Source organism: Narcine bancroftii, chromosome 2 (genome assembly GCF_036971445.1).
Source record: "Narcine bancroftii isolate sNarBan1 chromosome 2, sNarBan1.hap1, whole genome shotgun sequence".
In the NCBI taxonomy this organism is placed as follows: domain Eukaryota; kingdom Metazoa; phylum Chordata; class Chondrichthyes; order Torpediniformes; family Narcinidae; genus Narcine; species Narcine bancroftii.
The window spans coordinates 247,569,194-247,593,785 of NC_091470.1; the positions used below are offsets into that span (position 1 = coordinate 247,569,194).

At 39.6% G+C, this 24,592-nt stretch overlaps 1 protein-coding gene and 1 long non-coding RNA gene across 6 annotated transcripts in view; one reads left to right on the plus strand and one right to left on the minus strand.

The window, feature by feature from the left end:
• The window catches only part of znf407 (zinc finger protein 407), a 589,445-nt gene that overhangs the window by 185,988 nt on the left and 378,865 nt on the right, over positions 1-24,592 (plus strand). The window lies entirely within an intron of this gene.
• LOC138752656 (uncharacterized) lies at positions 1,234-14,822 on the minus strand. Its single transcript, XR_011350809.1, has 3 exons — positions 14,712-14,822; positions 6,409-6,734; positions 1,234-1,531 (listed from the first exon to the last, which is right to left on the minus strand). It is a non-coding gene; the product is annotated as an uncharacterized lncRNA (long non-coding RNA).

The window sequence follows — 24,592 nt, forward strand, 5'->3', positions numbered from 1 at the left end:
TTTCGATGATCTAGAAAAGGTGCAAAGGCAAATCAACAGGTGTTAATCATCCTGAAGAATTTCAGTTATGTGAATGCATTCCCCAAGGTTTTTGTGCAAGCACTGATTTCAAAGCAAGAGGATATTCGTTAAAATCAAGGGATTGGATCCAAATAAAACTGAGAATGAAAAGCATGGTTGGACTATAGGACTGATGTACATAGCCTAGGGGAGATGGAGCAGCTTGGATACCAGAGAATATTATTTTTGTGGAGTGCCACTGGCCTTTGTGATAGGCTAGCAAAACCCGACGTAGAAATGGAGTTACTGCTGTCCTTTTGTTTTATTGAGTTGTAGAGAACAAATTTCTAGTTGGCTGGGATGATGGATATGCAGGAAATGTTCTTGTTTGCAAATGCTGCATGTGTAACATGGTAGTGGATGTGGTGCTAGATCATTTGAAGTTGGTGGAACTGAATTATAAATGCAGAGTACAACCCAGATCCACTTCAAAAACATATTTATTGAATGAGAACAGGAGCAAATTTTTCAGTTCATGGGTTCCTGAAGAGATCAGTGCATTTTCCAGCTTTTTGCCAGAATTGGGAGAGGATTTTTCAAATTTCTGGTTTCTTGCCTCTCCAAGTAGTTTGGATTGTCATGAGTGGAGGGTTGGTAGATAGAGGGTGGGTTTTTGTGTTAGTTCATGATGAAGAATGCACCGGACTGTATCTGGCAAAGTAAAGTAGTATGATTGGGGTCAATGATCTTATTCCACCCCTCTTTTTAATCATGTAAATATAAATTCATTGAAATGAAATGCAAAGGTATGTCTGTTTCAAAGAGCCTTTCAAAGGAGGAGAGGGAGAGAGAGTGAGAGAGCCTGACAGCTGATTGAGCAGTGTAAATCAGGGATGTGCCAGTACCCATTGAGGGATACACAAGGATGAGAGTTTGTAAATTAATGTTTTAGTGCTTTAGTAGCCACTGAATGATCTAGTGAGTGAATGGGACTTGTCCTAAATTAGTATGTTGGCCGAGATTATGATGGATTTTAGTAAATTTGTATAACAGTAGTGAGGTATTGCAGGGAAGGTTTGGAATATTCTAAAGGCAACAAAGACGTGAATGAGTGTTTCAGAGGCAGTAGAGCTGTGTGCGTGTTTTTATATATGTGCTTTCGTACAATTATCTTATCAAAGGTTCCATAATCCAGATAAAGATAACCGTATATATTCACAGACATTTGGGGCAGCAGCTTGTTTATTAAAAAAAAATTAGCTTGTCAAATTCTCCATTCTGGATAGCTAACTGGAGTTCAAGTCTACGATTATAGAATGTTTTCTTCATATTTGGCATCAGGCACTGTAGGGAACTGATGGCTTCTCTGAAGAAAAACACTGCAGTGAGCAATTATTATGCACAATGACAGGATGAAATGCAATTATTGCAATTGTTCAGAAAGAGCATTTATGAGTTTTTGCAGATAACTGTCATTTCTTCTGTTGGATTTTTCATTTGCTTTGTTCGTCTAATGCCTTAAGTATGATTTCTATGAAATAAGGTAGAAAACTGACTTAATTTCTCCTTCAATTTATTTTCCATCCAGTTTCATTGTTAGTTCAGATTTGGTCACTGATAGGCAAACCAGAATTAAAAGTCAACTCTAAAATAATTAAAGGCCAAAAGGTGATTATTATAACCACAAGAAAATGTGGATATCTAATCAGGAATAAACATTTAGTGTTATAGAAAAATGGAAAAAGAATAACCATCTTATTTTAAAGGTTGCATCATCACCTGATTGACAATTAGTGAATCATTTATGTTATTGGACAAACCACATTTTAAAGTTAACTTAATTCCTTGCTGGTATTTCAGAGCTGATTGTAAGCAACTCTGAAATAAAAGATTTCTATTATTTAAGTTTTCTGTGGTTGATGACTTAAAAATAGTAGCTTTCCAAGAACATGGTTAAAATATGTACTTAAGAGTCTGCAAAGTTGTCTGTGATTTTTTTAATACCCCTCAACTGTCTTGCAAGTTTCTGCTACAAAAGATTGAACCCCACACACGGGCTGTTTGTCTCAGTTTATCCTCTGCCTAGCGTCAAGCCAGTTTGCAAGCATTGCCTTTCTGAGAGGAGCACCCAAACATGATTAATAAAACATGAAGCTTGGAATGATACTAACCATTGATTCCCATCAATGAACAAGCTCAGATTTCATGCAGGCTGCGTTGTCAGTGCAAGAATTATTCTGCAATTATCTGGCCTTCCCTTCTCTCTGCGCCACCTTTTTGTTGCACCCTGGGCTTGTTTAAACTGGCAGGTAGCAGCACTTTGTTTTGAGTGTTCAGAGTGATTTGATACCAGATAAGAGGGTGCCTGGGATTGATTAAGCAACTACCCTTAAGTTCTATTTGCCATGATTAATTCAAGCTCTCGGGCTGGTTATTTTGAGTATAGTGTTTAACAGCAAAATAATCCACTTATTGCTCATACTTATTATCCATACTTCTATCGTTTATCAGGTCCTTCCCCTGTTCCTCCCAATAATCAGGGATAAATAAGGCAAAAAAAGAAAGTAAACATCATGGAAAAGCTCAAAAACTGAAGGTGCGAGAGTTTTGAGCAAACAATGAGAAGCTGCAGGAACTCACCAGGTCAAGCAGCATCCATAAAGATAAATGGTCAGGCTTAAGGAAAGGTATCATGGATGCTGCCTGATGGCCAAATTTCCAGATGCTGCCTGATGGCCAGCTTTCCGGATGCTGCCTGATGGCCAACTTTCCTGATGTGCTCATTGTTCGTGAAACCCTGGTATCTGGCAGCTATGGGGATGGTAGATGCCAAATAAATATATTTTCCTGTTGCTTGAGACTTGGTCTTACAATGTCTAACTAATACACCTGCATAAGAATAACAAGTTTAAAAGACGAAAATACTACTCTGTAATTAGACTGAACAAATTTCACTTGCATGAATATATAAACCTTAAAGCATTTTACTTTATTTTCAGTCTTTGAAAAGATTTAGCAGTTGCTGCATCTGCAGGTTGCCCACCCCCACCCTAACAGAGCCGCCTGAAAGATGAACAATAATATTATAGAGAATTAACCTCCCCTCCCCGAAGTTTACAGATAAAGCCTCTGACCAGAGCGGCCCTACTAAGCAGGGATAAGGAGACATTTTAAGAGAGTTACTTCAACAGTGAGCAGCAACCACAATCTCTTCATCCTGGGCGACGCCATTTTATTCAAACACAACTTTATTCAAACAGCTGCTGTGGCAAAGTATGACCAAGGCACTCCGCTGGCTAAATATTTGCTCTGATCTTCATCAAAGGTGTATGTATTATTTTAGAGAACATTTACTTTTACAATTTTAAACTTAATATTTTTATCGATTATTTAATTCTTATTTATTTGAATTTTTAAAATATATTTTTCTCAATATTTTTGCTGGTTACTGAGGCTGCTGGTTGCTTGAATTCTGGATACCAGGGGTTTTACTGTACATATCCTTGCACCTCATGTAAAATACTCATGTTGAAGAAGAAAACCTGCAGATGCTATGATTGTAGTTTGCACAAAAATGCTGCAGAAGCTCAGCACAGAAGTGACTGAGTAATATTTTGTCTAATATGAGTATTCTAACAACATGATTCAACTGAAAATTCTGCCAACATATTTTGCTTAAAAGTTTTTTCACAGCGCCTGACTGAATGTGGTTTCTTGAGTTTGTTTAATTTCATTTTGAATGAATGGCCAGGTTCAGATTTCTGATTTTTTTTTAAACAAAATTCTCTCAGTGGCTTTAATAATTCTGTAAGTATCCAGTTTTATTCTGCAATGTATTTACCTTGTCTCCCATTAATGACTGCTAGTCTGTCCTGTGCAAAATGATACCATTACTTTAGAAATCAATATTAAAATGCCTGACTAGCATACCTTTTTTTCTAAAGGACAGATAAGATGACAAATGGTTTACCCCACAAAGTTTGACACTTGCAGTCTGTTGTCAAGAGGGCAATGGTGGTTGCTCTTGTATATACTGTGGTACATGTAGAAAAAGGCTAGTCTTTCTCTTCCTGAGACTTTCTCCCACTGGTAATTTTTTTTTCTTCTGCAGTTCATTTGTGGTCAAGTTAGTTCATACTTACCTTTTCACTGTCACTGGCAATAGACCTTTCCCCATGTCCAGTGACGCTATGCCAGCCTAATATTGATTATATATAATAGAATATAATCATTATTTTGGTTTTCGAGCAGTATTATTCTCAGGTGGCTACTGCCCGCTGTAACCTCTGACTTGAGATTATTATTGGGCTGTAAGACCATTATAAATTCATTCACTTTTACTTCCCCCACATACGAAATGTCCTTCAGGAAAAGCCAGGAATGATGTATGATGCTAAGAGTCTTTAACAACAAAGACAGATTTTGTGCACAAGGTTTAATTGAAGGTTGGTACCCATTAGTTATTAAAGGACCATGGTAGACAAAGAGAGTACTTTGAATTTCCCTTGAGATCTAGCGGTGCATGTTGGCTGTAGACCCTTATACCTTTTGCTCTCACCAAATCTTTGTGTGTACAGCATATGTTAAATCACCACCAGCATTGGGCATATCAAATAAAAGTCTTTTGCTTACCCAAACTTGATGGCTATTGATATTAATCTGGATTCATTCTGCATAGTTTGCATACTATTAATTCATGAGCAATGATCATATTTACTGCCTGTTTAAATTGGTTGGAAATAGTCTTTGTTTTGTAATGCTGCCTTTTAGTGTATAACAGATTCAGAATAGTTAATCTTTTGTTCACTTTAATTTTGACATTTGTTTTCAAGTCCACCACTATTGTACTGGGTTTGAAAGTGCATTCGTACTACTGCATCATGTTACATTGTGGAAAGTAATGTCACAAAGCTTAAAGGATGGTTGATGCATGGATGTCTTCTGTCACAAACAATCATCCTTTCACTTGAGAGCCAAGCCTATCGAAACTGAACTCTACTGCTTTGCTGCAGGTCACCTTTCATGCACAATTAGTGTTGTAACAGCACTGTGGTCACAAATTGTCGCAAATGTTTACCATAAGAGCATTATTCTGTTGAAGTGCAGCAGTGATTAGTCCAGCTTCTAGTTTCTTTAGCGTATCGGCAGGACTTGACTCAAGTCAGAAAAAATGTTCTCTAAAGCCCTGTCCATTGATTCTCCGCGGCTTAACTGTAAGAAGCCTTGGGCTTTTGGAATGTACAGTGAAGAATTCACTCCAATCTCGCGCCTCCCCCCCCCCCCACCTGAGCTGATGCTCAAATTGCTTCGTGTCTTTCTCCTCTCAGTAACTGTCATTGACTCCTGTCACAGCACAGTTTGACAAGAATGAAAAGAGCTATCTTCCTGCTGTTTGGCCTCGTGTCAGTATTGACGAGTTGTACATCTGACACAGTGCTCGCTGACCCATTCCGCACAATGCAGGAAAGCCACTGATAAATCCACCATGCTGTTTAAAGTAGCGATTCATTGATCAGATAATGTTATGAAAGTTTAGTAAATTGATTGGTTTCTATGAAAAAAGCTCCAGTTTCCCTTAATTTAATTAATGAGGCATTAAAATAAGACAAATATGATTGCTCTAAATTTGAGCATCATTTTTGAATGTGCTAATGGGATTCTGAAGCGATAAATGACCATTTAATATTGCTACAACCACCGTTTTATAAAATTACTCTTATCGAAATATTTTTTTCTGATTAGCACTCAGTCTTTAAAGAGGAAGACTTTGAATGTTGAAGCACAAGAAAATAGAAAACAATATTGATTTTGTTCTGGCTTTGGTCCTATTAGCTTCCTTACGATTAAAGGTTGCCAGCCATTAATTCAGTGAGTACATAACATTGAGTTTAATCACGGCGCCTGAGTCATTGATGCTATCGTCTGAGAACTGTTTTTCCATAGAAAATTGCTAAAGAAATTTTTTTATTTGAATGGGACAATATAATTATAAAGTTGCTAACAAAGTGATACAATTACAATATTCAAAAAGCATGTGGACAGATAGGAAAGGATCACAAGGATGTGGATCAATTGCGGGTATATGGGATGAGCCCAAAATGCCAGCTTAGTCAGCATGGATGAATTGGGCTGAAGGACCTGCTCTTTGCTTTATGACTGTGGTAAATTGGAGTACTTCACGGGAATCATAGAGTGCAATTGAAGGCTATTTGACCAAAATATCTGGACTGACACTTGGAAAGATTGATCTAATTAGTCCTGTCTTTGTACAGATTCCTCACATTTTCTATCAAACACTTTTGTAAAATCCCTTTGAAAGTCACTTCTGAATAAGTTTTTGTGCCACTCTCGGACAATATAATACAGATCACAATAAATTGCAACATGTAAAAATAAAAAAAATCATACCTGGATATTTTACTTTTAAATCTTAACACAATTTGTGTATTATCTGCTTGTTGCTGATGGACACATGGTGACTAAAAGGAAATTCTTGAAGGTCAAAGCTGCAAGTCTTCAACATGTCCAGATTCTTAATGTTGTGAATCACTTGCTCTGAGAATAGTTGGTATCAGCTGTCGTGCCATCAGTGACTTTATGGTGGAGCTCTTCTTTTGAGGTCAGCATTGGTAGGTGCATATATCTTGGGATGTCAGTGCCTACACTAGTATTGAGGTTAGGCTGTAGTTAGAGGAGCAGAAAATGATGGAAATACTCAGCAGATCAGGCAGCATCTGTGGAAAGAATGGTTCAGATTTTGATGGTCTATCAAAGCTGTGACAGTTGTATTTAGTAGTAGAGGAGGTGGAGAATAATGAGTAGAATAAAGAGAGTATCTGATGGAATGAGATCAAATGAGTTAATGCAGCGGTTAGAAATATTTTATTCTTATTTTATAATCGAGGTCAACAAAACCAAACATATAATAGACAGCTACAATTTTCGATGTGTGTTTTGTACAAATGACTGCAGATAACTTTCAAGCTGGGGATTTGAGGAATCTTGCAACATTTTGCAAGGCTTCTTTAAAAACTAGTAGAGTAGCCTGAGCAGGCCATTTATGTAAAGGAGCTACATGTTCTGGCTTCTCAAGCAGTTATCAAAAGAACACAAAAAATGCCAAAGTTGGCAAAAGAAAGTTGCAGTAAATTCAGTGCATTAAGACATTTCTTTCCAACATCTATTTTGTACAAACTCGTGGATATTTTGCTTCTTTTACATTATTAAAGGAATGATCAATCGATGGAATAAATAAAATTTCCCTGATACCTGCTCTGCATTTGCTTTCCATTAATCTCCATCTACATCCCATGGAGTAATTGGAGTAACAATTAGGGTCTCCTGGTCTGTGCACAAACTTAGTCACAATTGTTACCTCATTAAGACGAGCAGACCGTGTGAGACTTGACATAATCTCCCTTTCAAATGGACTGAAGATATAGGTAACTTACAATTGAGAAAACTGTTGTGTTATGAGAAAGAAAGTGAATTTATTGACAAAGAGGCAATATGTAGCATGTTTTCTGAAATGTGCCTTGGCTTTTGTTAACAAATAGAAATATCAAATTGGAAAAATTTACTTTTTTTTCAACATAGCATTGCTGTTTTTTTTGCTATCTGAAATATTCTGTGGAATTCTTTGTGTACAGAACTTGGCCACAGGCAGTCAAAAAGTCAAAAGCTCGGAGTTTGTTGGCAAGAGCTTGTAGCTGTGACTGCTGTAATTTATTGCAGAGAGTAATTTCAACGATTTAAGGTTTGACTTGAGTGAGAGTATAATGTACTCAAAAAGAACATGAGAATTTGTGATGCTGAGTTGAGAACAATTAGCTCTCTGCGTTGCCCCGAATCTTTAGCCTAGCTTGCACAGCAGGAGATTTGAGAATTGTACATTAATTCTGTTAAATTATTAAATAGAGGCTTTAAGTATGCCAATCCAGTCCATTTTTTATAACTGATTATTAGTTTTCATTGCTCTGGAATTGATTCTTACTCATTCCAACAGTTTGGAACAAGTTCAGTTTTTACTTTTTGAAAATTTTCAGGTCTTTGTTCTTGTTGTAATATGTACATTAATCACATTGAACTTTTTCTCCACTTTTAAAAAATGTTTTGGGAGCTTGATCAAACATTTAGCTGTTTTTGTGGCAAGGATAAAGGCACAAGATTTTTTTTTTAAATTATGAAACCAAAATGAGAGTTAGAAATGATGAATTTCTGTTCCACCGGGTGCTAAGCAAATGAAGCAAGGGTTTGCACTAAGTGTATAATTCATTCCAGGTTTGGAGTGAAGACTCTGAGTTAGTGATAAATGGTTTCGCCCTAACAAAAATCCCCATCCAAGAGGTAGCATTAGTTTTACTTTAATTACCAGCACAAGTAATGTTTCCTATCCATTACTGTCTGCAAAATAGACTTAACAAGCAGAGGGTATGCCCTGTTTACTCATCCGTTGTAAAGTGCACCTAAGTTTTACCTCGTGTTGCTGATATTTGCAATTTCCTCATGGGAGAAATTCATGCGTTTGAATACTTAAATATTAATGTTTCATTTCACAGTTGGAGCATTTGTAAGTCTTGGTCAGAAACATGCGCCATCTTTGAATCGTGATAAATACACAGTCATCTCAAATTTGCATCAGTTGGATGACCATTTTGAAAGAACTGACAGACATTAAGTCTGTTCTTCCTTTGCAGCCCGATGAAAGATAAGCTGTCTGGACTGGCTCTTTTCAAAATGGCTTGGCTGACATTAGCTGAAAATGAGCAGAGAGACACTAACTACTAATTGATTACTGTAATTACGCAGTCTTTGACTAGTTTGTATTGGCAAACTATATATACTCCTTGCATAAATTTGAACTTGCGGAATGTAAAGAAAAGGTCAGTCTAATTTGCATGATAGGCTTCATTAGAATATGCTCAGGACAGGACCTATTGGGTTATGACTCCAGGTGATGAATAGCTGCTACATTACAGCAATAGCTGAAAGCATGCTTCAGCCTCTTTAATTTGCATCTTTTTTTTAAATACTAAGGGAAATTTGCTGGCTGTTAGCAGATCAGCAAGAAGACTATGCTGCAGGGTAATTTTGATTTTTTTGAAAGAAATCAGTCGACTTTGCTACAGCAGAAGTCCAAACATTTGTTCCTTGATATCATCTTCGCAAGACAAATCCGAGTAGTTTAGCCACAGTAATATTTAAACAACAGCAGTTCAATGTTGATTGGTGTCTCGATTTAGCATTCGATGATATTTAACTGAAAGGTATTTATCTTACTATAGCTAATTGTCAACTATTGTGATGAACTGTTGGTTTGTACACAAGATGTTCATGAGCTTACAATACCCTATAAGCAGGTAGTATGTGCACCTCATTAAATGAAAAGTGATACATGACTTCAACTTGTGGTCTATTGTGGTAGGCAGTCAGTAGTAACCTGAACATCACTCATGCTTGGGATCACCAGATGATTCAATGTGATGGTTAAACCTGTGATGTCATCATTACATTGGTTATCTGTAAGTGCTAGAAATGACTTGAAAGCATAGTGTTTTGCATATCTTTTTGAAAAAGGTTACGAATAACAGAGTAATTTTTCTGAATAATGGTTTTAAATTGCCAATGTTCGCAACAAAACAGGTTAGATACGGGAGTGATCGAAATGATAGGACCGGCAGGACAAAAATTAAAGACCACAATTGGGTGCATTGAGTTTAAAAAAAAAGAGTCACTAATTCATCTTGATTTCAGGGTGCTGAATTATAATGTCTATTCTATTTTAGGTGAGGATAGCATTGGGTTGAACTCTCAATCTGTAAATTGGTTGTTGCTTGAATTACCTTCAGCTACATGAAGAAATGGTCAGGCAACATTAGACTGCAAACACGTTACATTTTGATCCAATTACAGTTAATGATCTCAAACTGTTAAATGTTCAGAGGTTTTGTTCTACTGGAACTGTTATGTTTTTAACAAAATGTACAAGCATCGAATCCCTGTGCTCTGTGGGAAATTATGAGTGAAATTGGCATCTCTTGGTTTCTTTTCAGTATTATGTTTGCATTGATTTGTCCTTAAGACTTCTTTAAAACAATAGACCATGCTTCAGGTCAAAGACGTTTTGGTGTCTTCCAAATATCAATTTGCCATGCATTTTTATTAATTCTTACACTTTCGAAGAAAGGCTCAAAATGAAGTGACTCAGGTGTAATGTAAGTCTTGCATCTGATCATAAGTTTTATGTGAAATAACAGAGAACCAGTAATTCCATTTTGTTTTGTTGACCATAAGTTTCTCTTTTACTTATCCTGACACATCCCTTCATCCAAATGCTTTGATGGAATTATATCCTTGGAAGATTTACTCAAACATTTATCAGATGTAACAGAAATATTTAACCTGTTGAATTATGAAGATTTTTCTCACCATGAATGGGTGGAACAGTTTTAGAAATTGACGGAAGATCAGCAAAGTTTAATATTTCTACTTCTCCCTTAATCTTATGTGCCTGTCCAAATGTTTACTTTCTGTGATATGATTTATAAAAAGAATTACGATTAGTGTTTATTACTTTTTAAAATGCTGCTCGCCTGCTTGACGACTTCACTATTCTTGGATTGTTGGAAGTTCCAGATAGTTACTGATTCCATCTGCATTGAATTCGTCCATCGTTATTAAATGAAGATCTACCGGGACCAATGCCTGAAGAGGGCGCACAAAATCGGTGAACCGGTGCGGACTCGAAAGGCCAGCATGGCCTGTTTCCGCTCCGTAAATGGTTATATGGTTATAAGAAACACACCCCTAAAATATGCAGGTCTAGCGCATGGGACAAAATGTTTTATTTTATGTAATTCCTTCCAGAAATAAGGACATGGAATTATACCATTTGTTTTCCTCCAGTGTGTCAATGAAAAGCTGATTGTTTTTTTTCTTTTTGCAATACACATAAGTGTCGGAGAAACTCGGGAAGTCAAACAGAATCTATAGGAAGTAACGTGTAACCACCCAGGCCTGAGCCCTTTGCCAATGTATGAGCAAAATGCAGACAGGCACCTGAGTAAAAATGTGGTGAGAGGAGGGAGGAAGGGCTGGGGGAGGAGACCGAGCTTGCAGGTAAGAGTTTATATATATATGGAAGGGTAAAAGAGAATAAAAAAGTTGAGGAGATGGGGGAGGGGGTTGCTTCCTGAATGAAGAGGAAAGGAAAGGGGTGGAGGTGGCTGGAGGAAAGGAGACAGAGGTATTGGAAAGTGAGAGAGGCGGGCATGGGTTTAACGGAAACTGGTGAAGTCAATGTAACTGCTGTTTGGTGGAGAGGGCCCAGATGGAATATTGGATGTTGTTCCATCTATTTTCTGGTAGCCTCATTTTGGTGGTGCATGAAGGCATGGATAGGCAAGTCAGTGTAGGAATGGTGTGTGGTATTAAAATGGTTGGCCACCGGGAGGCCCCTGTTATTGTAGAGGACAACATGATGGTGCTGATTTAAACAATTACCCAGGGTGTGGTCAGTCTTTTTTGCTTGAATTTTTTAAAAAATTTCTTTGCTATCCATCATTAGTGGTTGTGCTGTGCCTTCAGCTTACTGGGCCTTAGGCTCAGAAATTTCCTTCTTAAACCTTTGAACTTTCTGTAAGTTGCTTTTCCAAAGTCCACTACTTTGATAAAAACATTTGTTTATATGATCTAATACATTATGTGGCTTATTGTGAAATTGTTTTATGAACTTATTATGGAATATCATGAAACATATTCCCATATAAATTAAGTGCTTGTTAAATGCTGTTAGATATTGGAGAATAACTCATTCTCCTCAATACTGAACAAAATACTGAAATAGTTTTACATTTGTCCAATTGCTTTATTGTTGCTGTGTTAAAATACAATGATTTAATTGATAAAATTATGGGAGATTCAACTTGCTTCTTAGCATGTTGGCATAAAATACCATATGCACTATTCTTTGCTGCATTGACATTTTAGAGTATTTTGTTATAATCGGTTTTGTGATGAATACTTGTAAGAAAGATGATCATCAGTGAATTGATTTTTAAAGCTTGCAATTATGTGCCTATTGAGTGTTGTATTGTGTGTTGACACAATTAGTTGAGACATTTTCCTTTGTTGTACATGCTGGTGATCACATGGAAATTTAAACAATTTGGCAAAGTACTTCAGAGGTGTGCACGTGGAATGGTCCAAAATGAGCTTTGGTGTTTTTAGAAGACTTATATGTGGGTGGAAGCATGCGGTAGTGAAGAGGTCATGTGGTGATGCACTGCAAGATCATGGTGAGAAAAAGGAAGATGAAGAACATTGGAACAGAATTACTTAAGATGCAAAATACAGAACCGATCCCTGCACCTCACTGATATTTGTGCTGCTCGTCACCTTCCAGACCTCTTCTTTTTTTCTGAATATTAAAAAAAATTCCATCCATTTAGTTATATTATACACAGTCAATACTTAATTGTTTAAAATGATAATGATTAATCCCCCTTGCCCTCCCTCTCCTCCCTCTTGTCCCTCCCATTATAAACAAATAGATATAATGTTATATAGCAAAAAAAGAAATATAAAGAGAAAACAATATTGTTCTGGATTGCACAAAGGATTGGCTCACACACTGGGATCTTACAGTATTTGTATAAAAAGACGAGGTAAGAAGATTATTACAGGTCTTAAGTTGCCAGAGGTTCATCCAAAAAATTCTAACTTTAGAACATGACCAAGTAGAATGCAAAAAAGTTCCTATTTCTTCTCCACATCTGGAACATTTATCTGATAAATCCAATTTCATTTTGTGTAATTTTTGTGGTGTAAATATAATTGATGTAAATAATTATATGGAACTAAATTATATCTAACATTTATAATATTTGTCTTATAATCTTGACAGAGTTCTGCCCACCTTTTCTCATCAATTGTAAAATAAAGCCCTCTTTTCACTTTATCATCCTATTTGTTTCTCAAATTTCTCTACTATATATAATTACTACCAATAATGTTTAACTCAAAATTCAAGATTCAATATTTTAGTATTATGCAGAATTTTCTTGCGTCTACCTTAAGATAGACAAAGATTTGGCATCAGTAGAAATTGCCCAGTGCCCCTAATAGTCAGAGAAAGAGAAGCAAAAGAAAGTACCTCCCCCCCTCCCCCCCACAAGAGTTCATGGATTCGCCTCCAGTGCTCCTGACTTCAGTTCAAACCATTGACAAACTGACCTCCAGATCCAAACCTCTGACATGTTCAGGGAACCCTCAGCACCCTGTGTGTTCTTCAGCCTCAGAGGACCAAGGTCATCTTCTCTGCTTTTCCTTCTTAAATGGAAGATGTCTTCCCATTTTCTGGTGCCTTGCTCTAGTCCGCTGCTTCCCTGGATTCTGCAACCCCTTGTGGTTGTTGCCGAGCATAGGCACCACTTATCTTCCAGCCAGACCCTGCGATTGCATGATTTTAAAAATCAACCACCGTTGGCTCCTTTAACAGGCTGTTTAAAGCCTGTATTGAGTTGTTGGTAATTGGACTGGGCAGAAGAATCCCACGGAGGAGCACTGTTGTCTCTGCTCCCCGCTCTCTGCAAGTCAGCACCAACAGCACTGCTGCCATTACAGCAGTTCCAGAAAAGCAGCCATTTGAGCTGTGACACTAAATTGCTTGTTTCCATCCTTGAGTTCCTCTGGCATTTCTGTGACAGCTTTACTTCCTAAGAACGCAGCAAGAACTGTAGAGTTCCTCCAGCATTTCTGTGTTTTTACTCCGTTCTTGTAACATCTCTTGTTTCTGTTCCATCTTCAGCTATGATGAGAAACACAAGATGCAGATGCAAAAACCTTGTGCAGACAAAGAATTGTTCTGGGAACCTAGTAGGTCAGACACCATCTATGGCGAGAATTGGTCAGTCAATGCTTTGAGTCAAAACCCTTGATTATATTGAAATAAAGGTAAAATTACATATCACGGGTTGGCTTCACGAAAAAAGATTTAGGAAAGGGTCTGTTCACATCTACTGGAGGCTCGCTCATGGCTGACGAGGCCAATGCGCAACAGACATGCCCGGCTGCAGGGGAAATTCTGATCTGGGTTTGGTGTTGCTTTGTCATGGTTCTTCCTCCATCTCCTTTTGTCCTCAAGGCCAGCCCTGTGTGCATTCTCGAAGGAGGAGATAGACTGGTGAATGGTGTATTGCTAGGCCAGAAAAATTACATATACTGTATGCAGCGAAAGTAAGCTGGGTAGGGGTCCAGAGGTGACAGGACAGAAGGTGTGAGAGGTGGAGAAACAGAGGGAAAAAAATCATTTGAAAGGAAGAGGGGAAGAAAAGTTAGAGAAAAAGAACTCAGTAGAGAAGAGATGGAAACAGTGGAATCAGATGGTGATGGAGGTTGCTAAAAATTAGAAAAATATCAATGATCATGTTGTTCGGATTAAGACTGTCAAGGAAGAATATGACATGTTTTTCAAGTTTATACTTAGCCTTGCCCTGACAATAGAACGGCATCATCCACCCACAATCCCACAGCGAATGGCTGTTCTCCCCTCCACCAATACGCGCTACTCTCCATATCGCGCCACACCTCTTCCCAAATGCTCTGCTTTCCATAACCCCTGAATGGACTTCTCTCCTCTTTCCACCGCCCCCCTCCCTCATCCCCAATTATCCACAAAAATCGATTACAAATCCACCCACTCTCACAGCTACCTTGATTATACTTCTTCCCATCCTGACCCTTGTCAGGATGCAATTCCTTTATCACAATGCCTCCGCCACATCTGTTCCCAGGAAATCCGAAATGTCCTCTTTCATAAATGTTTTTTTCCTCTTGCTGTCATTAATAAAGCCTGAAGCAGTATCTCCTCTATTTGTCATTCTGATGCCTTAACCTTTATTTCCTCACACAGAACAAAGACAGAGTTTCTCTGATTGGTCCTCACTTTCCACCCTACTACCCTTTACATCCACTGTATATCCTCCAACATTTTTACCAACTTCAGGATGATCCCACAACCAGACACATCTTCCCAACTCCATCCTTATCCACTCTTCACAGGGATAAGTCTCTGAGAGTCACTCCCCATTTATCCTTCCACCCTCTCAGATGCTTCCACAGTAACCACAGAAAGTACAAAACTTGTCGCGGCATCTCTTCCCTCACCTCCATTCAGGGCCACAAACGGACCTTCCAGGTGAGGTAAAATTATGGAAATGGTGAATGGAGGAACTGAGCAGGACTCGCAGTGCCACGAGCAGGTAAAGATTCAATGTGAGGCATAGGTTTACATGTGCATTATCCAACCTAATCTACATGCAGTGTACCTGGTGTGGGTTCCACTATATTGGTGAGATCAAAAGTAATTTGAATTACTGCTTTACTGAACACGCACACAGTTTATGGGTCTAAACTTGACCTTCCTATAGGCAACCATATAAACTTCCCCAATCATTCTGTAAATTACATGTTTGTCCTTTACCCTGTCCATTGTAAAGATGAAGGTAAACAAAACTGAGAAACAACACATCATATTCTTCCTGCACAACTTAAATTGTAACATGAACATTTTTGTGTTTTCTAATTTCTAATTTCCCCCTCCCCACACTTCCCCCTCCCACTCTTCCCCCTCCCACACTTCCCCCTCCCCACACTCCCCACTGCCCACACTCCCCCCTCCCCACACTCCCCCCTCCCCACACTCCCCCCTCCCCACACTCCCCCCTCCCCACACCCCCCCTCCCCACACCCCCCCCTCCCCACACCCCCCCTCCCCACACCCCCCCCTCCCCACACCCCCCCTCCCCACACCTCCCCCCTCCCCACACCTCCCCCTCCCCACACCTCCCCCTCCCCACACCTCCCCCTCCCCACACCTCCCCCTCCCCACACCTCCCCCTCCCCACACCTCCCCCTCCCCACACCTCCCCCTCCCCACACCTCCCCCTCCCCACAACTCCCCCTCCCCACAACTCCCCCTCCCCACACTTCCCCCTCCCCACACTTCCCCCTCCCCACACCTCCCCCTCCCCACACCTCCCCCTCCCCACACCTCCCCCCTCCCCACACCTCCCCCTCCCCACACCTCCCCCTCCCCACACTTCCCCCTCCCCACACTTCCCCCTCCCCACACATTCCCCTCCCCACACTTCCCCTTCGCCCCTCTTCTTCCCTCCCTCCTCTTACCTCCCCCCCTTCCTCGCCCCCTTCCTCCCTCCTTCCTCCCACCCTTCCTCCCCCCTCCTCCCCCCTCCTCCCCCGTCCTCCCCCCCTTCCTCCCCCCTCTTCCTCCCCGCTCTTCCTCCCTTCCTCCATGCTCCCCCTCCCTTCCCCTCCCTCCCCCTTCCTCCCTCCTCCTCCCGCTTCCTCCCCCTTCCTCCCCCTTCCTCCCCTTCCTCCCCCTTCCTCCCCCTTCCTCCCCCTTCCTCCCCCTTCCTTCCCCCTCCTTCCCCTTCCTCCCCCCTTCCTCCCCCCTTCCTCCCCCCTTCCTCCTCCCCTTCCTCCTCCCCCCTCTTCCTCCCCCCTCTTCCTCCCCCCTCTTCCTCCCCCCTCTTCCTCCCCCCTCTTCCTCCCCCCTCTTCCTCCCCCCCTCTTCCTCCCCCCTTCCTCCCCCCCTCTTCCTCCCCCCCTCTTCCTCCCCCCTCTTCCTCCCCCCTCTTCCTCCCCCTCTTCCTCCCCCCTCTTCCTCCCCCTCTTCCTCCCCCCTCTTCCTCCCCCCTCTTCCTCCCCCCTCTTCCTCCCCCCTCTTCCTCCCCCCACTTACTCCCCCCACTTCCTCCCCCCTCTTCCCCCCTTCCTCCCCCTCTTCCTCCCTTCCTTCTCCCTCCCCCTCCCTCCTCCCTTCCTCCCCTATCCTCCTACTTCCACCCCCTCCCCTTCCTCTCTCACCCTCTTCCTCCCCCTTCCTCCCCCTTCATCCACCCTTCCTCCCTCTTCATCCCCCCTCTTCCTCCCCCCTCTTTCACCCCACTCTTCCTCCACCTCCTCCACCTCTTCCTTCCCCCTCTTCCTCCCCCTTCCTCCACCCTTCCTCCCCCCTTCCTCCCCCCTTCCTCCCCCTTCCTCCCCCTTCCTCCCCCCTTCCTCCCCCTTCCTCCCCCTTCCTCCCCCTTCCTCCCCCCTTCCTCCCCCTTCCTCCTCCCCCTTCCTCCTCCCCCCCTCTTCCCCCCACTCTTCCTCCCCCCTCTTCCTCCCCCCTCTTCCTCCCCCCTCTTCCTCATCCCTCTTCCTCATCCCTCTTCCTCCCCCCTCTTCCTCTCCCCCTCTTCTTCTCCCCCTCTTCCTCTCCCCCTCTTCCTCTCCCCCTCTTCCTCTCCCCCTCTTCCTCCCCCCCTCTTCCTCCTCCCTCTTCCTCCCTCCTCTTCCTCCCACCTTTCCCCCCTCTTTCCCCACTCTTCCTCCCCCCTCTCTTCCTCCCCCCTCTCTTGCTCCCCCCCTCTTCCTCCCCCCTTTTTCCAACACATATCCTCCTAATTGTTTCTCCCTAGACTTGTTTCTTACATCTCTTATCACCTCTGGGCCTCTTTCACAGCTTCGTTCCCTTTTATGTATGTAATTTTATCTAAGCCTTGTCCAAGGCTTTCGACTCAAAATATCCCTTTTTCCGGCTCTTTAAGATGGTCTTTGAATTATTTTCCTGATTTCAGGATTTTTTTTTATTCATGGTGTTTCATTTGTCACCACCTTGAAAAGTTTTAATACATTAAAGGTATCAAATAATTATTTAGAAAGTTATTTCTTGCTTTAACAGGTCTCTGATAATATCTGCAATAAAGGGTTCCGATAAAGGATTTTTCACTGGAAACATTAATTGTGTTCTCTTTGCACAGATGCTGCTTGAATGGCTGAATTCTTCCAACATTTCTGTTTTTAACTGTAATGAAGATATGACTCCTAAATCCCTAAAGCAATTTCTTATTTGTGACTCAGTCTCAAATTTGAACTCCCCAAAAATGGAAGCTTCTTTACATTTACCTTAACATTGAACTTTTGATTATATATTCATCTTTATCAATGGGTATAACCTTTTGGTTCATTGCAAACATCTTAATTGTAAGAAACTGGTTGTTTTCAGAGGATTGTGGTGAATTGAAATTTAATGTGATGTGCCAGAGGTATGGTGTACCAAAAGAAGAAACCAGAAATCTCCATTAAGAAGGCAAAGGTATACCAATGCACCAAACTCTTGAAAGGTATTGTGGGAGCAAACTGATGTTGGATTCTGACTTTTAAGTGATTTTTTTAGCCTGCCATGATGTAGTAAAATTAGCTCCCAGCATGAGTACTTGCAGGACCATTCAGAATCCTTGAACATGACTACACTTCATTGACTCCTATTATTGTATTGAGAACCAGGAACTAGAATAGGTACAGTATATAGACTCTCACGGGAAATAAAGTAGAAGAAATGTTTAAGCAGTTTTCCTGGAGATGAATCATTGTGAGGAGAAATTATAACATCAAAATGTAACAAATGAAGCTTTATGCAAGTGAGCAAGTTATGTTTGATTTTGCAGTATCTCCAAATGAATGTGGACTTGAAATATGTTTAATGAAAGATACAGGTGAAATCCCAATTCAAGTGGAGATGGTTATGAGATGGAAGTAAAAGCAGAGGGCAGTGAAATGGACTGGGAAAGCTTTGTGTCAAAAATTTTAAGACTAACCTTAGGAGGAAGATGGTGGGGCATAACTTTTTTTCCCTCTTCCTAACTTCTTGTAATGTTAACTCCAGTGGCACATTATGAATCCCAGTAGCTGGACTACCGGTAATAAAAAGAGAATTGTGACATTGTTGTTCCAGCCTGCAAGAAAATAGTGTCAAAATACCACTCGAGAAATTAAAGCATTTTGGCAGACTGCTGTCTTTTTAACGCAAGTGCTTTATTTTATAAAATGCTAACAAGGCATTAGATTTGTTCATCTTGTACAACAGTGCTGCATAAATCAGAATTGAGAAAAATGATTTTATATTTGCAGTAATATTTCCAAGTCTCTGTCTTGTTCTTTTCATGTCAAAAAAGTCGTGGCTTTTCATTGACTTTCAAAATCTTCTCGATCAAGCGTTGCTCACATTTGTGGTTTAACATTTGCAGAGTTTTGTTTTCACTTTAAAGGGCAGTGATGTCCGGCTGACATGATCTGTTTTAGCAGCATGAAGCTTTCAGGTTTATATTTCCGGACTTGCAAGTTCCAGTCAGCCTTGGAGGCTCCAAAACCATTCACACAACATTTGGTTCTTTGATCTGTCTCTTTGGTTGGTTAACTTCGAAGTGTGGCTTAAGGTGTTGTTCACACATGTGCATCTTGTGTCTTTTTACCGTAAGCAAACCAGCAAAAGTAGTTCTAAAAACTTTGTCAGCCGCGATGAATAGAATTTTGTTAAAATTAGATCCAGCTTTGAACTAAATGATGAATTTTTTATTCACCTGCCTGCAATGCTACCATGGAATCTACTCAAAATGTGCATCTCTGTTTATGGAAATAATGAAGCTCTAAGTAAATTAATGAAATTATTCTGGAGAATTATGTAACTCTTACTACATATGGAATTAAATAGCAATGAAATAATCCTGAAGAACATTTCTTTATTGCTTCCTGGATTTGATTTCAGTAGATTGTAGACAATTGACCTGACAAGGTTTTCCATCCACCTATTTTTAATGTTGTTCATGTCAATCCTTAAAATACAGCCTTGAGTTCTGTTCATAGGTCAAGCAGTAGTTTTCATGGTTACCCATTTTGATTTTCCATTATTGCATAAAAGGTGGGTCTAAAATTTAATTAAAATAAAATTGACACTTTTTGAAATTAATGAGCATCAGATAATTTAGTTCAAATCTGTTTATGCGAGAATGGAACACACTCAAATGTGCATCTATGAAAATTGCTGTGTGACCTACTAATAGAATTCTGATGCTGTAAATTATGTTAGAAACAAATCCTTCATTCAATTTCAGCCAAATTATAATACAACAATGTATTTGGTTGATATCAGTCACCTGCAGCACTTTTACATCAAAAAGACAAATCAATTGAAATATTTCAAAGTACACTTAAAAGAAATAAGAGCAAACCTTATCATTTTCTGGCTTTCGATAAAAGGTAGGTTATGTTCAAGATCATTCAATACAGACTCTGAAATTTATGATGATTTTGATGTATGACTGGAATAACTTTAAAGTGGGATTTAAATCAAATTTAAAATTTAAGTATCAACCAAGACAAATTATTCTGTTTATCTTATTATAAAAGAAAAAAAAAGGTTTTTATATTTAAACAGTGAGCAGTGTTTGACAAAGAGGGATTGTTCCAAGTTTAGTTTTCATACAATAGATGTCAACTGTTGGGAAAACCTACTTCCCCAACCTTGAAACACCCACTTCTATCTCCTGCTCAAGATTCTTAAACAGGACTTTGTTTCTTGTTTTAATATTTTATTAATGATTTTCCAAACAAGTTGTCAATGTTATTAATGTCAATGTTAACAGTTTCAGTATTGACTACAGTTATCAATTCTATACAAAGTTTTCTGCAGAGTTCAAGCCCTTTTCATCCTCCTCCCTCCCCATACCCCACCCTGAACATTTAACACTTAACTAACCACAGTTTCACACAACATTCAAGATACTCACAACAAAGGTATAAGACATGTGTCAGGGTTTTATGGGTAAACCCATTGTTTCTTCCTGCCCTTGCCCCATTGAACTTGTCTCCTCATAACTAGGCTTTTATTTTCAAACTCCTGCCCCCACCACCTGCCATGTGCAGTCCCTTCCCACTTATTAATGAATTTGCCTCAACTAATGCATTAGCATTATCAGAATCAATAAATCTGTGATCTCAGCATTGTAACACAAAACAATAAATTAATCACTGGCTTCTGTGATGGCTCAGCAATTAAACATGAAACATGGCAATGCATTGAAGAAATGAAGGACATTTGTTTTACTTTCCATAGTACACCTGTAGAAATGTGATAGGGTGTTCAATGCCATGTGAAATCTCTTCACACTTCTTGAAAAGTAAAAGCATAGGTATGTCTTCAAAGATGCCTCAATGTGCCGGCTGCAAGAGAAATCTTTTTATATGTCGACTCCTAGGAACTTGCAGGTACTAACCCTCTTCATTACTATCCAGTTGATGAAGACAGGTGTGTAATCCCTCGGCCTCCCCTTCAAAGTCCAAATAGCTTCTTGATCTTACTCACACTGAGAGCAAGATTATTGTTCTGGAATCATATAACTGGATTCTCGATCTCCATCCTATATTCAGACTCATTACTTCCCATATTTGGTGAAGAATAGTTGTGTTGTCGGCAAATTTAAAGATTGCACTGGAGGCAAACTTGGCTGAACAACCATAAGTGTATCAGGAATAGAACAGGGGATTCTTGAGAGGCCCCATTGTTGATGGTCATTGAAGAGGAGATGATGCTTCCAATTCGCTCCGATTCGAGTCTACCAGTGAGGGAATCGAGGATACTTCTGTAACTGCTATTCGTTGTAGGAAATACAGTAGCCAGTTTGCATGCTGAAAATTCCTCAAAGCAGAACTGTGATAATGACCAGACTCTGTATGAGAAAAACTGAGGATTTAATATTGGCTAGAATACTGGAGAGAACTGCTCTTAAATGTAGCACCATGAGACCTTTTGTGGATATTCCTTGAAAGAGCTGTGTTTCTGGAAAATGTTTTGTGAAACACAATTTCATAAGCCAAAAGAATGGGAGAAATCCACTCTGGTTGTTTTGGTATTTCACTGAGGTGGCGAATGGCATGCAGTTCGCAATATCTTCAGATTATAGTGGCAAAGTGCATTTGTAAACTGAGGACACGTTTCATGGTGTTGCAGCAGACATCCAGAAATGAAAAGAAAATCATAAATAACAGAATGCCTGAATATTCAGGGCAATAAGACTCTTAAATGTCTCTTCTAAAGGATTTTCCCTCTTGGCTGTGCATCATTTCCTTGGTATTTCACTGGAGTATCATCTGAGATTTATTGAACTCTGGTTTCTGGAGTGAGATTTGAATAATTCCAGGATTTTATTGCATCAATGCGTTGTACGTATATATGATAAGAAACTCTCCTCTCAGCCACTGCTGACATAACTTTAACGATGTGTAGTGTATATAACAGTAATTCATCTCCCACATTGCCCATCCTTAATTGCCTCCTGAACTCTAACTTGGCTATTTCAGAATCAAGCAGACTATTGGATCAGGAATCACAATTAGACTCGGTAAAGATGGCAAATTTTCTTTCCCCAAAGTGCGTGACTAAAATTGGGAGGTATTTGAGGGGGGGGGGGGTCATCATTATTAATAGTACTTTGGAATATTAATTCAGGCTTCTAGGTTGCTAGTCCAGTATTTTAACTGCTGCTTTATTACTGTATCCCTCTCTATTGTAGAAATGCTGCCTCTGGTTGTGGAGTTAGAAAGCAGAAGGAAACAGGATTTGAGGAATGGAGCTGAATGAGTGGCATATTAGTGGGAGAGCACTTTTGAGAATTTGAGTGCACTGTATAATTAGGTTTACTAAAGTTGTGGAAAAATCTGAAGATAAACTAGCAGTGAAGATTGCAGGTTGGTGCAGAGATACCCATTTTACTGGGTTGGGAAGGAATTTTTGTAGAGATGGACTGAAAGCAGTGACTTAATGCTGTCAGAGCAATGTATTGTCATGGATTAGATGATTAGTTAGCTAACAGAAGACTGAGAGGTGAGATAAATGGGTATTTCTCTGATTGGCAATCAGTGATTCGTAGGGTAATGCATGGATCGATGCCAGGCACACAAACGTTCACTATGCACATAAATGATTTGGTAAAAGGACTGAATATACTGTATCTAAGCTTGCTGATGACACTAAACTGAGTTGGAGAAGCATATTAGGTAGAGAACATGGAGTGTCTGAAGAGATATAACCATATAACCCACAAACGTCTGGCAGATGGAATATAATATTGGTAAATGTGAGTAAGAAAAAAATGAAGATTGGACAATAATTTAAATGATGAAAAATTGTAGTATGTTGTGTCAGAATCAGAATTTATTGTCATAAACATGTTACAAAATGTACAGAGAGACCTGGGAGTTGCTTGAGCATGAATCTCAAAAGGTTATTGGGCAGATGTAGTGGGTAATCAAAAAAGCAAATGGGATGATGTCCTTCATTTCTCAAAGCATTGAATTTAAGAGCAGTGAGGTTCTGCTACAGCAGTACAGGGTACAGGTGAAGCTGCACCTGGAGTACTATGTGCAGTTCTAATCTCCTTGAGAAAGGATATATTGGATTTGGAGGTGGTGCAAAGGAGGTTCAACAGTTTGATTTGGGAAATATAAGGGTTAGCTTAGGAGAGATTGAGTAGCCTAAGATTACAGTTTAGAAGGACGAGGGAGATTTTTTAGAAACATAAAATTATGAAAGGGATTGATATGAGAGGCAGGAAAGATGTTTCCATAGATAGATGGCATCTTCCTTGGCAAGATGGTCAAATAGCTTTAAGATAGGGGAGTAAATTTAAAACCGGGAGGATGGAAATGCTTCTTCCATAGTGTAAGGAATCTGGAATTCTCTGTTCAAGGAAGCATTAAATGTTTCATTAAATGTATTCAAGACACAGATATATTTTTCAACAATAGAATTAAGGGTTACGGGTAAGTTGAGCTGAGTCCATGGCAGATTAGCCATGATCTTGTTGAATGGAGGAGCAAGTTCCACAGGCCAGATAGCCTACTGTTGCTCCTATTTCTTATGTTCAATGAGGAGGGATTTAAGGGTGTCAAAAGGAATCAGAATAAGCATGTTACTAATGAAAAATTATGGGATCATAAAGTCCAGAGTCCTTTGGATGATAATGTGCATGGAGGGAAAGGTAAGATAAAAAAGACAAGTTTGCATCAGACACAGAGGTTAATATTATAAAAAGCCAAGAAGAATATAGAAAGTGTCGTCCTGAAATTAAAGGAGAAAAGAGGAATACAAAAAGGAGGCACGATGAAATACTGGGAGATAAAGTCAAAGCAAATTAAAAGATGTATTATATAAAAAAACAAATGGAAAACCATTGAAAGGATCGAGTTGATTAGGAATAAAATGTTGGGCAATATATTGAGACAGATAATGTTAGTAAGGTTCTTAAACTTTTTTTTATAGGTGATTTCATAAATGATGATATAACATTTGAAGTTAGAGAAAAATAGTATGAAACATTAACAGAAAGTATTTGAAGAATTACTGTTTTACTGTCTTTGAAAGCAAATAAATTGCCAGGCCCAGATGAAATGTACCTCGGGTGTTAAATGAAACAAGGGAAAAATACAGAGACATTAACTATTATTTTTCAATTTTTTTTTTCAATTTTGCACCATCACTTTGACCATAATTTAGGTGTTGTGAATGCGTCTGGCCACCACATTGTGTCAAAAGATTGGAGGACTGCAAAAATTATACTACTGATGAACTGAGCAATTGCTGTCCAATGATTGCAGTTCAGTCATTGATCAAGGATAATCAACACACCTTTACAATAAGACCATATCAAGTTCACGTTCAAATTTATTGTCAGAGTCCATGCATGACATA